The following is an 11704-nucleotide window of genomic DNA, read 5'->3' as shown; positions in this document are numbered from 1 at the left end:
GGGTTTCGCCTATACTCTTGCTACAGAAATGTTTCAGGGGTTCGCCTATACTATTGCTACAGAAAGGTTTCAGGGTTTCACCTATACGCTTGCTACAGAAATGTTTGAGGGGTTCGCCTATACGCTTGATACAGAAATGTTTCAGGGGTTTGCCTATACTCTTGGTACACAAATGTTTCAGGGGTTTGCCTATAGTCTTCGTACACCTATGTTTCAGGGGTTTGCCTATACTCTTGGTACAGAAATGTTTCAGGGGTTCACCTATACCCTTGCTACATAAAGGTTTGAGGGGTTCACCTATACTGTAGGTACAGGCATTTTTCAGGGGTTCGCCGATACACTTGCTACAGAAATGTTTGAGGAGTTCGCCTGTACTCTTGCTACATAAATGTTTCAGGGGTTCGGCTTTTCCATTGCGGTGTTCAGCTGTCTGGCACATAAACAGAATGAATTGGGCAGAAGTGTCGGCAGAGGCCGAAGTCCTGGGCGGGGTGAAGCTCTGCCATGTTTGGGCACTCTCATTTCTTCATTTTTAATACTGGCCTTGGGTTTCATGGGCTCGCCTATACTGTGGGTGCACAAAGGTTTTCCATAGCGGTGTTCAGCTGTCTGGTACAAATACACTGAATGACTTGGGTAGGGTGCAGTCGGCTTTCCCATCGTGGTGTGCAGCTGGGTCATACAAGGTAGGGGCTGGGACCGAGCCTGACCCTGGACCCGCTCATGTACTTCCCACACATAGGATGGTGGGTCCTGCCTCGGTCACGGTTTCTTGGGCTTATTATGCCACCTCCCTCTCCTGCTTGGGGTCTGGGGATCAGCGCTGGTTGACATGTATTTGCTCTTGCGTTACCACAGTTATCTGAGACACTGATTTGGACCCATCCGAAGAAGCGTAACTGAATTAATGAGACGTTCACAGCAGTACTAGCATCCGAGTCCACTTTATGCCCATGATTGTTGAAGGTGGGGGCAGAGGCCGAGGTCCTGGGGGGGAAGGGAATGCAATTGTGCCAGGTTTGGCCTGTGGAACTTCTTCATGGTACATCCAGTCGTTGGAGCTGATTTAATGAGACTTTCACAGGGTCACTGTATACCTGTGGTAGCTACTTTTGCGACAACTCCTGCTTCAAACCAATCTTTGGTGTTAGTATGCGCTGCTGCATTGTGGAGATGTGTAGAAGTGCTGGCATCTGAGTCCCCTTTATGCCAATGTTTGTGGCTCCTGACAATTTTGTGACGTACGTCAATCTATCATCATTTTTCATTAGCATTGTGGGCTATCACCCACACTTTTGAAGAGGGTCGCTGCCAGGCCCTGCCAACCCTCTGCAGTGGGTGTCTCTGGTTCCTCCCCATCCAAGACGCACTTATAAATAGACATGAGGGTGGTGTGGCTATCAAGCCAGCGTGTGGTATGAGGGCAGCTGAACGCTGCGCAGGGAAAATTTTGTGTGCACTGTGGACGCAGGCTCGTGCGGAGACTTGGACAGCAATGCCAGTATGTAACCCAGGAGAAGAGGCAGCGGTGTCATCTGCAGGCGGTGATTGGCCTTCATTGTACCTAGTGTGGTGCTTAGCTAAGATGTGCCAGCGCGTGTGCCTTGCTGCTTATGGTCGGCCCCAAGTAAATTGTTAGGGGGGTGACGCCAGGCTCTTGCCCCCGATTTGGCTTATTAGTGCGACCCGGGAGCCTTAGATGCTGCCCCTGCCATCCCCTATCTGTTTCTGTGGTGTTTCCGTGACTTTTTGATGTTTTCAGGTGATTCACACAACCTCCCCTATGCAGAGCATGGGTTACCTAGAAAAATGCTAGAGTCTCCCATTTACTTCAATGGGGTTCGTTACTCGAAATGAGCTCTCAAGCATTACGAAAAGCTTGACTTGAGTAACGAGCACCTTTGGTACTCGCTCATCTCTACTAATGAGGTTTTTTTAAAGTTGACAGAAAAATAAACTTAAAAAAATGTGAACAAGTTAGCAATTTTTTTTAACCCCGCATTCACACTGAACAATTATTGCTCAAATTCGCTGAATTCAACTGAACTAATTTTGAGCGATAATTGTTATGTGTAAAGAGGCCTTATATGTCGGTCGGCACCAGATGGACCTTTGGCTTTTATTTAATCCTGAATTAAGGGGAGCATCAGTCTGGTTTGGGTAACACAAGCCCCCTCGGGGTTCTCTCCGCCTCCTGCTGGCAGCTCTACTTCTGCTCCGATTAGTCTCATCTCTTCCAGAGTTATAAGAAGATCTCCAGAACCTCCAGGACGTCTTCTGGCACCGAGCCTTGGGGGGCTCTGAGGTCTGCTGGGGATTGCTGTCCTGTTGGAGGGTCCGATGCCCTCCGAGCTTCAGCCTCCTCACAGCAGACATGACGGTCTCTCCTGTGGCTTATCTATCTGGTTTTGGCCATATTGCTGTGACTTGTCTTGTGCTTCAGGTGAGTAGAGGTGACATCTTGGGGTTCAGGGTAGAAGACCTTCAGTGTTCAGTCTGCACCTAACAGAGCAGATGGGCCCCTCAGTGCTGCGGCCACCAGATCTCGCTGCAGGAGGTTTGCAGTCATTCAGGGATTATTATCTTCTTCCTCAGGGATCTTGTGCACCCGGTGATAGCGCCCCCTTTCTGCCGTGTCCAAGTAATGCAGCTCTGCTGCATGTGCATCACATGAACACGGCTCTGCTACATCCATCCTAACCCCACACATCCCTTCAGCTCACCCAGCAGTGATCACAGCCAGCACAGCACAATACCCCCTGGTCATGTGACCACCGACTCCTCCCACACAGGTGATCACATGACAGTGACATCATCACAGGTCCTGGAAGCTGCTGTCCGGCTCTACAGCTGGAGGTCTGTGTGTCCCCTCATGTCAGGTCAGTGGGGAAGAAGAGGATTAACCCCTTCAGGACCGCTGGGGGAGGATTAACCCCTTTTGACCATCTTCCTCCTCAGGGATCTTGTGCAGCCGGTGATAGCGCCCCCTTTCTGCCGTGTCCATATAGTGTAGCTCTGCCCCATGTAGGTCGCATGCGCGGCTCTGCTCCCTGTGCTCCTTCAGTGACGCCTGCTTACTTGTCCAGCGTCTTCTATTCGGTTCTGCGGATGTGCCGGCCGGCGCTCATGCACAGTATAGAATACGCCACGCCGTTGCTAGGTGATGGCGTTGATCTCACAACCATTGCTGCAATGATGATTGCAGGATTGATGGCTTTCATTGTCTTCAAGGAAGCCGTCCGTGGGGAGACCGCACAAAATCGATTTCCGCTTGTGGACATGAAATTGCGTATTGCCATAGTGTGCTGCGGTTTTTGCAATGCAAATCCCCCCGTCTGCAGGCGGCCTTAATCAGTAGACTATTTAAGTATTTATTTATTTCTCTACCCATCCTGTTCTGGTATTGTTTTAAGTGCAATTTAATCACACCATGTCTGTGCCTTGTCATAGATATGTGTGTGTGTGTGTGTGTGTGCGTGTGTATATATATATATATATATATATATATATATATATATATATATGTGTATATATGTGTATATATATATATATATAAATATATATATATGTATATATATGCATGCCTCTTCGGATCTATATTATCATGCCTGAGGAAGAACCCTGAGAGGCTTGAAAGCTTGCTGTAACATCATGCATTTTTGTTAGTCAATGTAAAGGTATCATATCTACAAGATTAATTGGTTTCTCTTGCTGGGAACAATCACACTTTGGCCTGAAGATACTAACCGGCAAGTAATATGGACTTGAGTTTTCGGGGTCTTAGAGAGAGGGACAATCCTATTATACAGTGACGGACCCCACTGCAGGAGACACCAAACCCAGGGTCCAGGACCCGGTAGGCCGGCTGGTGAAGCATCTCATGTGGCTCCATCTATAATCAGCCACCATCCTTCAATCATTATCTTTGCCATTTGTAAGTTCAGATTTCTCCCAGCACTTCTCTTCTGAAAGGCCAAGTAGCTCTGGGAGTGCAGAACTCACAGAGATAGGGATCTGGGACAGAGCCTATATTAGTGTAGTATAAATAGCGTGTGATCAGTATATTAGTGTAGTGGGATCAGTATATTAGTGTAGTGTAGGTGTAGTGTGATCAGTATATTAGAGTACTGTAGGTTTAGTGGGATCAGTACATTAGTGTAGTGTAGGTGTAGTGTGATCAGTATATTAGTGTAGTGTAGGTGTAGTGGAATCAGTATATTAGTGTAGTGTAGGTGTAGTGGGATCAGTATATTAGTGTAGTGTAGGTGTAATGTGATCAGTATATTAGTGTAGTGTAGGTGTAGTGGGATCAGTATATTAGTGTAGTGTAGGTGTAGTGGGATCAGTATATTAGTGTAGTGTAGGTGTAGTGGGATCAGTACATTAGTGTAGTGTAGGTGTAGTGGGATCAGTATATTAGTATAGTGTAGGTGTAGTGGGATCAGTATATTAGTGTAGTGTAGGTGTAGTGGGATCAGTACATTAGTGTAGTGTAGGTGTAGTGGGATCAGTATATTAGTATAGTGTAGGTGTAGTGGGATCAGTATATTAGTATAGTGTAGGTGTAGTGGGATCAGTATATTAGTATAGTGTAGGTGTAGTGGGATCAGTATATTAGTATAGTGTAGGTGTAGTGGGATCAGTATATTAGTATAGTGTAGGTGTAGTGTGATCAGTATATTAGTATAGTGTAGGTGTAGTGTGATCAGTATATTAGTGTAGTGTGATCAGTATATTAGTGTAGTGTGATCAGTATATTAGTGTAGTGTAGGTGTAGTGTGATCAGTATATTAGTGTAGTGTAGGTGTAGTGGGATCAGTATATTAGTGTAGTGTAGGTGTAGTGGGATCAGTATATTACTGTAGTGTAGGTGTAGTGTGATCAGTATATTAGTATAGTGTAGGTGTAGTGGGATCAGTACATTAGTGTAGTGTGATCAGTATATTAGTGTAGTGTGATCAGTATATTAGTGTAGTGCAGGTGTAGTGGGATCAGTATATTAGTGTAGTGTAGGTGTAGTATGATCAGTATATTAGTGTAGTGTAGGTGTAGTGGGATCAGTATATTAGTGTAGTGTAGGTGTAGTGGGATCAGTATATTACTGTAGTGTAGGTGTAGTGTGATCAGTATATTAGTGTAGTGTAGGTGTAGTGGGATCAGTACATTAGTGTAGTGTGATCAGTATATTAGTGTAGTGTAGTGTAGGTGTAGTGTGATCAGTATATTAGTGTAGTTTAGGTGTAGTGTGATCAGTATATTAGTGTAGTGTAGGTGTCGTGGGATCAGTATATTATTGTAGTGTAGGTGTAGTGGGATCAGTATATTACTGTAGTGTAGGTGTAGTGTGATCAGTATATTAGTATAGTGTAGGTGTAGTGGGATTAGTCTATTAGTGTAGTGTAGGTGTAGTGTGATCAGTATATTAGTGTAGTGTAGGTGTAGTGGGATCAGTACATTAGTGTAGTATGATCAGTATATTAGTGTAGTGTAGATGTAATGTGATCAGTATATTAGTGTAGTGTAGGTGTAGTGTGATCAGTATATTAGTGTAGTGTAGGTGTAGTGTGATCAGTATATTAGTGTAGTGTGATCAGTATATTAGTGTAGTGTGATCAGTATATTAGTGTAGTGTAGGTGTAGTGTGATCAGTATATTAGTGTGGTGTAGATGTAATGTGATCAGTATATTAGTGTAGTGTAGGTGTAGTGTGATCAGTATATTAGTGTAGTGTAGGTGTAGTGTGATCAGTATATTAGTGTAGTGTAGGTGTAGTGTGATCAGTATATTAGTGTAGTGTAGGTGTAGTGTGATCAGTATATTAGTGTAGTGTAGGTGTAGTGTGATCAGTATATTAGTGTAGTGCAGGTGTAGTGGGATCAGTATATTAGTGTAGTGTAAGTGTAATGTGATCAGTATATTAGTGTAGTGCAGGTGTAGTGGGATCAGTATATTAGTGTAGTGTATGTGTAGTGTGATCAGTACATTAGTGTAGTGCAGGTGTAGTGGGATCAGTACATTAGTGTAGTGGGATCAGTATATTAGTGTAGTGTAGGTGTAGTAGGATCAGTATATTGGTGTAGTGGGATCAGTACATTAGTGTAATGGGATCAGTACATTAGTGTAATGGGATCAGTACATTAGTGTAGTGGGATCAGTACATTAGTGTAGTGGAATCAGTACATTAGTGTAGTGGGATCAGTACATTAGTGTAGTGTAGGTGTAGTGGGATCAGTACATTAGTGTAGTGTAGGTGTAGTGGGATCAGTATATTAGTGTAGTGTGGGTGTAGTGTGAGCAGTTATTAGTGTAGTATGATCAGTATATTAGTGTAGTGTAGATGTAGTGTGATCAGTATATTAGTGTATTGTAGGTGTAGTGGGATCAGTATATTAGTGTAGGTGTAGTGGGATCAGTATATTAGTGTAGGTGTAGTGGGATCAGTATATTAGTGTAGTGTAGCTGTAGTGGGATCATTATATTAGTGTAGTGTAGGTGTAGTGGGATCAGTATATTGGTGTAGTGGGATCAGTACATTAGTGTAGTGTAGGTGTAGTGGGATCAGTACATTAGTGTAGTGTAGGTGTAGTGGGATCAGTACATTAGTGTAGTGTAGGTGTAGTGGGATCAGTACATTAGTGTAGTGTAGGTGTAGTGGGATCAGTGCATTAGTGTAGTGTAGGTGTAGTGGGATCAGTGCATTAGTGTAGTGTAGGTGTAGTGGGATCAGTGCATTAGTGTAGTGTAGGTGTAGTGGGATCAGTACATTAGTGTAGTGTAGGTGTAGTGGGATCAGTACATTAGTGTAGTGTAGGTGTAGTGGGATCAGTACATTAGTGTAGTGTAGGTGTAGTGGGATCAGTACATTAGTGTAGTGTAGGTGTAGTGGGATCAGTACATTAGTGTAGTGTAGGTGTAGTGGGATCAGTACATTAGTGTAGTGTAGGTGTAGTGGGATCAGTACATTAGTGTAGTGTAGGTGTAGTGGGATCAGTACATTAGTGTAGTGTAGGTGTAGTGGGATCAGTACATTAGTGTAGGTGTAGTGGGATCAGTACATTAGTGTAGTGTAGGTGTAGTGGGATCAGTACATTAGTGTAGTGTAGGTGTAGTGGGATCAGTACATTAGTGTAGTGTAGGTGTAGTGGGATCAGTACATTAGTGTAGTGTAGCTGTAGTGGGATCAGTACATTAGTGTAGTGTAGCTGTAGTGGGATCAGTACATTAGTGTAGTGTAGGTGTAGTGGGATCAGTACATTAGTGTAGTGTAGGTGTAGTGGGATCAGTACATTAGTGTAGGTGTAGTGGGATCAGTACATTAGTGTAGTGTAGGTGTAGTGGGATCAGTACATTAGTGTAGTGTAGGTGTAGTGGGATCAGTACATTAGTGTAGTGTAGGTGTAGTGGGATCAGTACATTAGTGTAGTGTAGGTGTAGTGGGATCAGTACATTAGTGTAGGTGTAGTGGGATCAGTACATTAGTGTAGTGTAGGTGTAGTGGGATCAGTACATTAGTGTAGTGTAGGTGTAGTGGGATCAGTACATTAGTGTAGTGTAGGTGTAGTGGGATCAGTACATTAGTGTAGTGTAGCTGTAGTGGGATCAGTGCATTAGTGTAGTGTAGGTGTAGTGGGATCAGTGCATTAGTGTAGTGTAGGTGTAGTGGGATCAGTACATTAGTGTAGTGTAGGTGTAGTGGGATCAGTACATTAGTGTAGGTGTAGTGGGATCAGTACATTAGTGTAGTGTAGGTGTAGTGGGATCAGTACATTAGTGTAGTGTAGGTGTAGTGGGATCAGTACATTAGTGTAGTGTAGGTGTAGTGGGATCAGTACATTAGTGTAGTGTAGGTGTAGTGGGATCAGTACATTAGTGTAGTGTAGGTGTAGTGGGATCAGTACATTAGTGTAGTGTAGGTGTAGTGGGATCAGTACATTAGTGTAGGTGTAGTGGGATCAGTACATTAGTGTAGTGTAGGTGTAGTGGGATCAGTACATTAGTGTAGTGTAGGTGTAGTGGGATCAGTACATTAGTGTAGTGTAGGTGTAGTGGGATCAGTACATTAGTGTAGTGTAGCTGTAGTGGGATCAGTACATTAGTGTAGTGTAGCTGTAGTGGGATCAGTATATTATTGTAATGTAGCTGTAGTGAGATCAGTTTATTAGTGTAGTGGGAACAGTATATTAGTGTAGTGTAGGTGTAGTGAGATCAGTATATTAGTGTAGTGTAGCTGTAGTGGAATCAGTATATTAGTGTAATGTAGCTGTAGTGAGATCAGTTTATTAGTGTAGTGGGATCAGTATATTAGTGTTGTGTAGCTGTAGTGGGATCAGTATATTATTGTAATGTAGCTGTAGTGAGATCAGTTTATTAGTGTAGTGGGAACAGTATATTAGTGTAGTGTAGGTGTAGTGGGATTAGTATATTAGTGTAGTGTAGGTGTAGTGGGATCAGTATATTAGTGTAGTGTAGGTGTTTAGTGGGATCAGTATATTAGTGTAGTGTAGGTGTAGTGGGATCAGTATATTAGTGTAGTGTAGGTGTAGTGGGATCAGTATATTAGTGGAGTGTAGGTGTAGTGGGATCAGTATATTAGTGTAGTGTAGGTGTAGTGGGATCAGTATATTAGTGAGCTAACCAGATTTTCCTGTAGTCAAAGCGGAAAGTGAGGTGTGGTCAGGGGGCCGGGCGGTGCTTTTAGAACATGTGATTTTATCTCTGTCGGTTTAAAAAGGACTATTCAAAAAGATAGAAAGAAACACCCTGTGGTCGTTTCTGTCAAGTCAGGCGGCTCTTGGTCCCTTTGTAGCTGGATTACTGGGGACGCGACAGATGGTGTTCCGCACGTGTCCCCATTGCCATGACAACTGCGTCATTTGCTCTGTCTCTACCTGTCATTAGCAGGCGCCAGGGGCTGTTTCTCCCGGCATCCTGTGATTGGGTCCTGCTGCTATCAGGCTCCCCGCCTCAATCATCTGCTGGTGGAGGAGTTCTGACAGCATTTAAACTGCTCAGTTTCTTTCCGACCTTGCCAGTGTATGTTTTGTCTCCAGCTACACCCACGTTACCTTGAATTGATGCCCTGTTGTGACTTGCTTGCTTTGGACCTGACTTCGACTTCGCCTGACCCCTTGTACCGTGTTCTCTTCTGTTTTCAACCCCGATTGCCTAACCTGCTTTTGTGTTTGTTTGTTTGCCTGTTTTTGTCTGTGAGTCTGACTCCTGCTCCGCATCCCTAGTGAGCCTAGGGACTGCCGCCCTAGGGCCTAGCCTAGGGGGGCAAGTAGGTAGGGACAGGGGTTGCCGGTAGGATTAGGGACTTCCACCTGCCTGGACTCCAGTCGTGACAGTTTCCTAGCTGGAGCACTTAATGGCCTTTTGATATACGCTTGTAGCACTGTGTAGGCCTATACTCTAATTCTGGTCATGATTGTATGTTGTTTTATAGTACACTGAGGTATATTTAAATGGTAAATATATATCATATAAAAGATCAGTCCTACCTTCCATAAAAAGTGGTTTTTCCTTTTGATACATTGCTTTAAGTGTTAGCAGATGATGGACCAGCAGCAGTTGTCCTCTTATCAGCTGTTGCCAAGGCCTCATACGTCATTGAAGAGTTGGCCACTTGGAAAAACGTGTCCTAGGACTCGTCAGCAGAATTACATTTTACTATAAGCATGGCTTTCAATGTTTCTATTTCTGGTTGCGTCTTTTTGCTCATCCACATAACATTGATGGCCGAAAATACTCTCTCCCAAACTATATTCGTTTTCGGAAAGCATTCAACAAGCTCCATGAATTTTTGAACTTGGTTGAATGGCACGTCATGTTCCTTAAAATTGAAAAAAGGTTTCCACCCTTCACACGTCTTTTGTTTGCTATCCTCAAATTCCACTCTTCAAATTTTTCTGATGGCGCAAACTATCTGACCTTGGCAGTATCATCCAATAAGTCATTATCGTTGTGTACGAGGTCTTGAAATTTTGATCCCAGTAACTGGAAGCTTCTCTTAATGCTTTACCATGAAGACACCAACTCCAAACAAATTTAGGTCTTCAAATTGATTGGATCCCTTCTCGAGAATTTCCTTACAATTGTCATAAAAATTGTATATCATCTTCACAAAGTTGTTTTTCTGAACCAGACCAGCCTTTTCGAGCTGATTTAGTTGCACTCATGCCTCATTCAAAATGAACCCGTTTTCACCTCAATTCTTACATTTTTGGACCAATCCCTTGTATTTATCAGTAACATATAGTGTGGCTATGAATGCTGGGGGAGCCCAGGGTGCCAGTGTAGTTCAGCTACGAGGTGCAGGCAGCCTGCTAGATTGAAATATGGCATCATTATTAGGTTGTAAGCCTGCATGGTGCACTACATGTATCATGTGGCCTGACACCTTGTTTTTGCAAGAATACTACTAAGCTACTGCCCCCCTCAATATAAGGAGGGCGCAGGAGTGGCTGTTCATCATGAACTGGCACCTGTGCGGTGGCTCCTCCATTTGGCAGTTTTGCTGTCTGCATATTTGAGATGTGGAGGTTCTACCTGCCCTCTTGCATCAGTATATCAGTAAGTATAGGGCCACTTTCTGTGTTTTTCTTTTTTTTTGTCTATTTATATTTCCCTTTTGTGTGATTTTACATTACAGGTAAGTTGCGGCGGTGATCAGGGGGGAGCGGGGGGGGGGGGGGAGAGTGAGAGAGAGATCTCCCCTCCGTTCCACCCCGCTCTTCCCCGCCGCTCCTCGCCCGCCGCCGGCACCCGAATCTTTAGAGACGAGCGGGGAGATACTCGGCTAAGGCACTACTCGCTCGAGTAGTTAGCCTTAGCGAGTATACTCGCTCATCTCTAGTCAAGATCCAACGATACCTCAAGTGCTGTCACAGTTTGTTGCTTCAGCCGCAGAATTGTGCAATGAAATATTGCTGCAATGTTGTGAATGAAGAATAGCCACAATTCAGCAAATGGATCTGCAAAAAAACATACAAATTTATGTAGGGCATTTTTTTTTGCGATTAAAAAATACGATTTCAATCCACAAAAAAAGTTTTAACATTCTTTCAACTGCAGACATAAGAGAAAGCCATCCAGTCTTCCCATATCCAAAAATTTGATGATCTTGCCAAATTCCCAGAAGTCCTTGAGTGACTCCACAAGAACACTATAGACGTAGAAATCGTAGACTGGTAGAGTTGGAAGGGACCTCCGGGGTCATCAGGTCCAACCCCCTGCTCAGTGCAGGATTCACTAAATCATCCCAGACGGATGTCTGTCCAGCCTTTGTTTGAACACTTCCATTGAAGGAGAACTCAACACCTACCGTGGTAACCTGTTCCACTCATTGATCACCCTCACTATCAGAAAGTGTCTTCTAATATCTAATCTGTCTCCTCCCTTTCAGTTTCATCTCATTGCTTCCAGTCTTTCCTTGTGCAGATGAGAATAGGGCTGATCCCTCTGCACTGTGGCAGCCCTTCAGATATTTGTAGACAGCTATAAAGTCTCCTCTCAGCCTTCTCTTCTGCAAGCTAAACATTCCCAGATCCTTTAACTGTTCTTCACAGGACATTATTTGCAGACCGCTCACCATCTTGGTAACTCTTCTCTAAACTTGCGCCATTTTCTTAGTCTTTTTTAAAGTGGGGGTGCCCAGAACTGGACACAGTATTCCACCTGAGGCCTGACTGAGGAAAAGGAAAGG

Source organism: Eleutherodactylus coqui, chromosome 5 (assembly GCF_035609145.1).
Source record: "Eleutherodactylus coqui strain aEleCoq1 chromosome 5, aEleCoq1.hap1, whole genome shotgun sequence".
Classification (NCBI taxonomy): Eukaryota; Metazoa; Chordata; class Amphibia; order Anura; family Eleutherodactylidae; genus Eleutherodactylus; species Eleutherodactylus coqui.
This window is presented reverse-complemented; position numbering follows the sequence as displayed.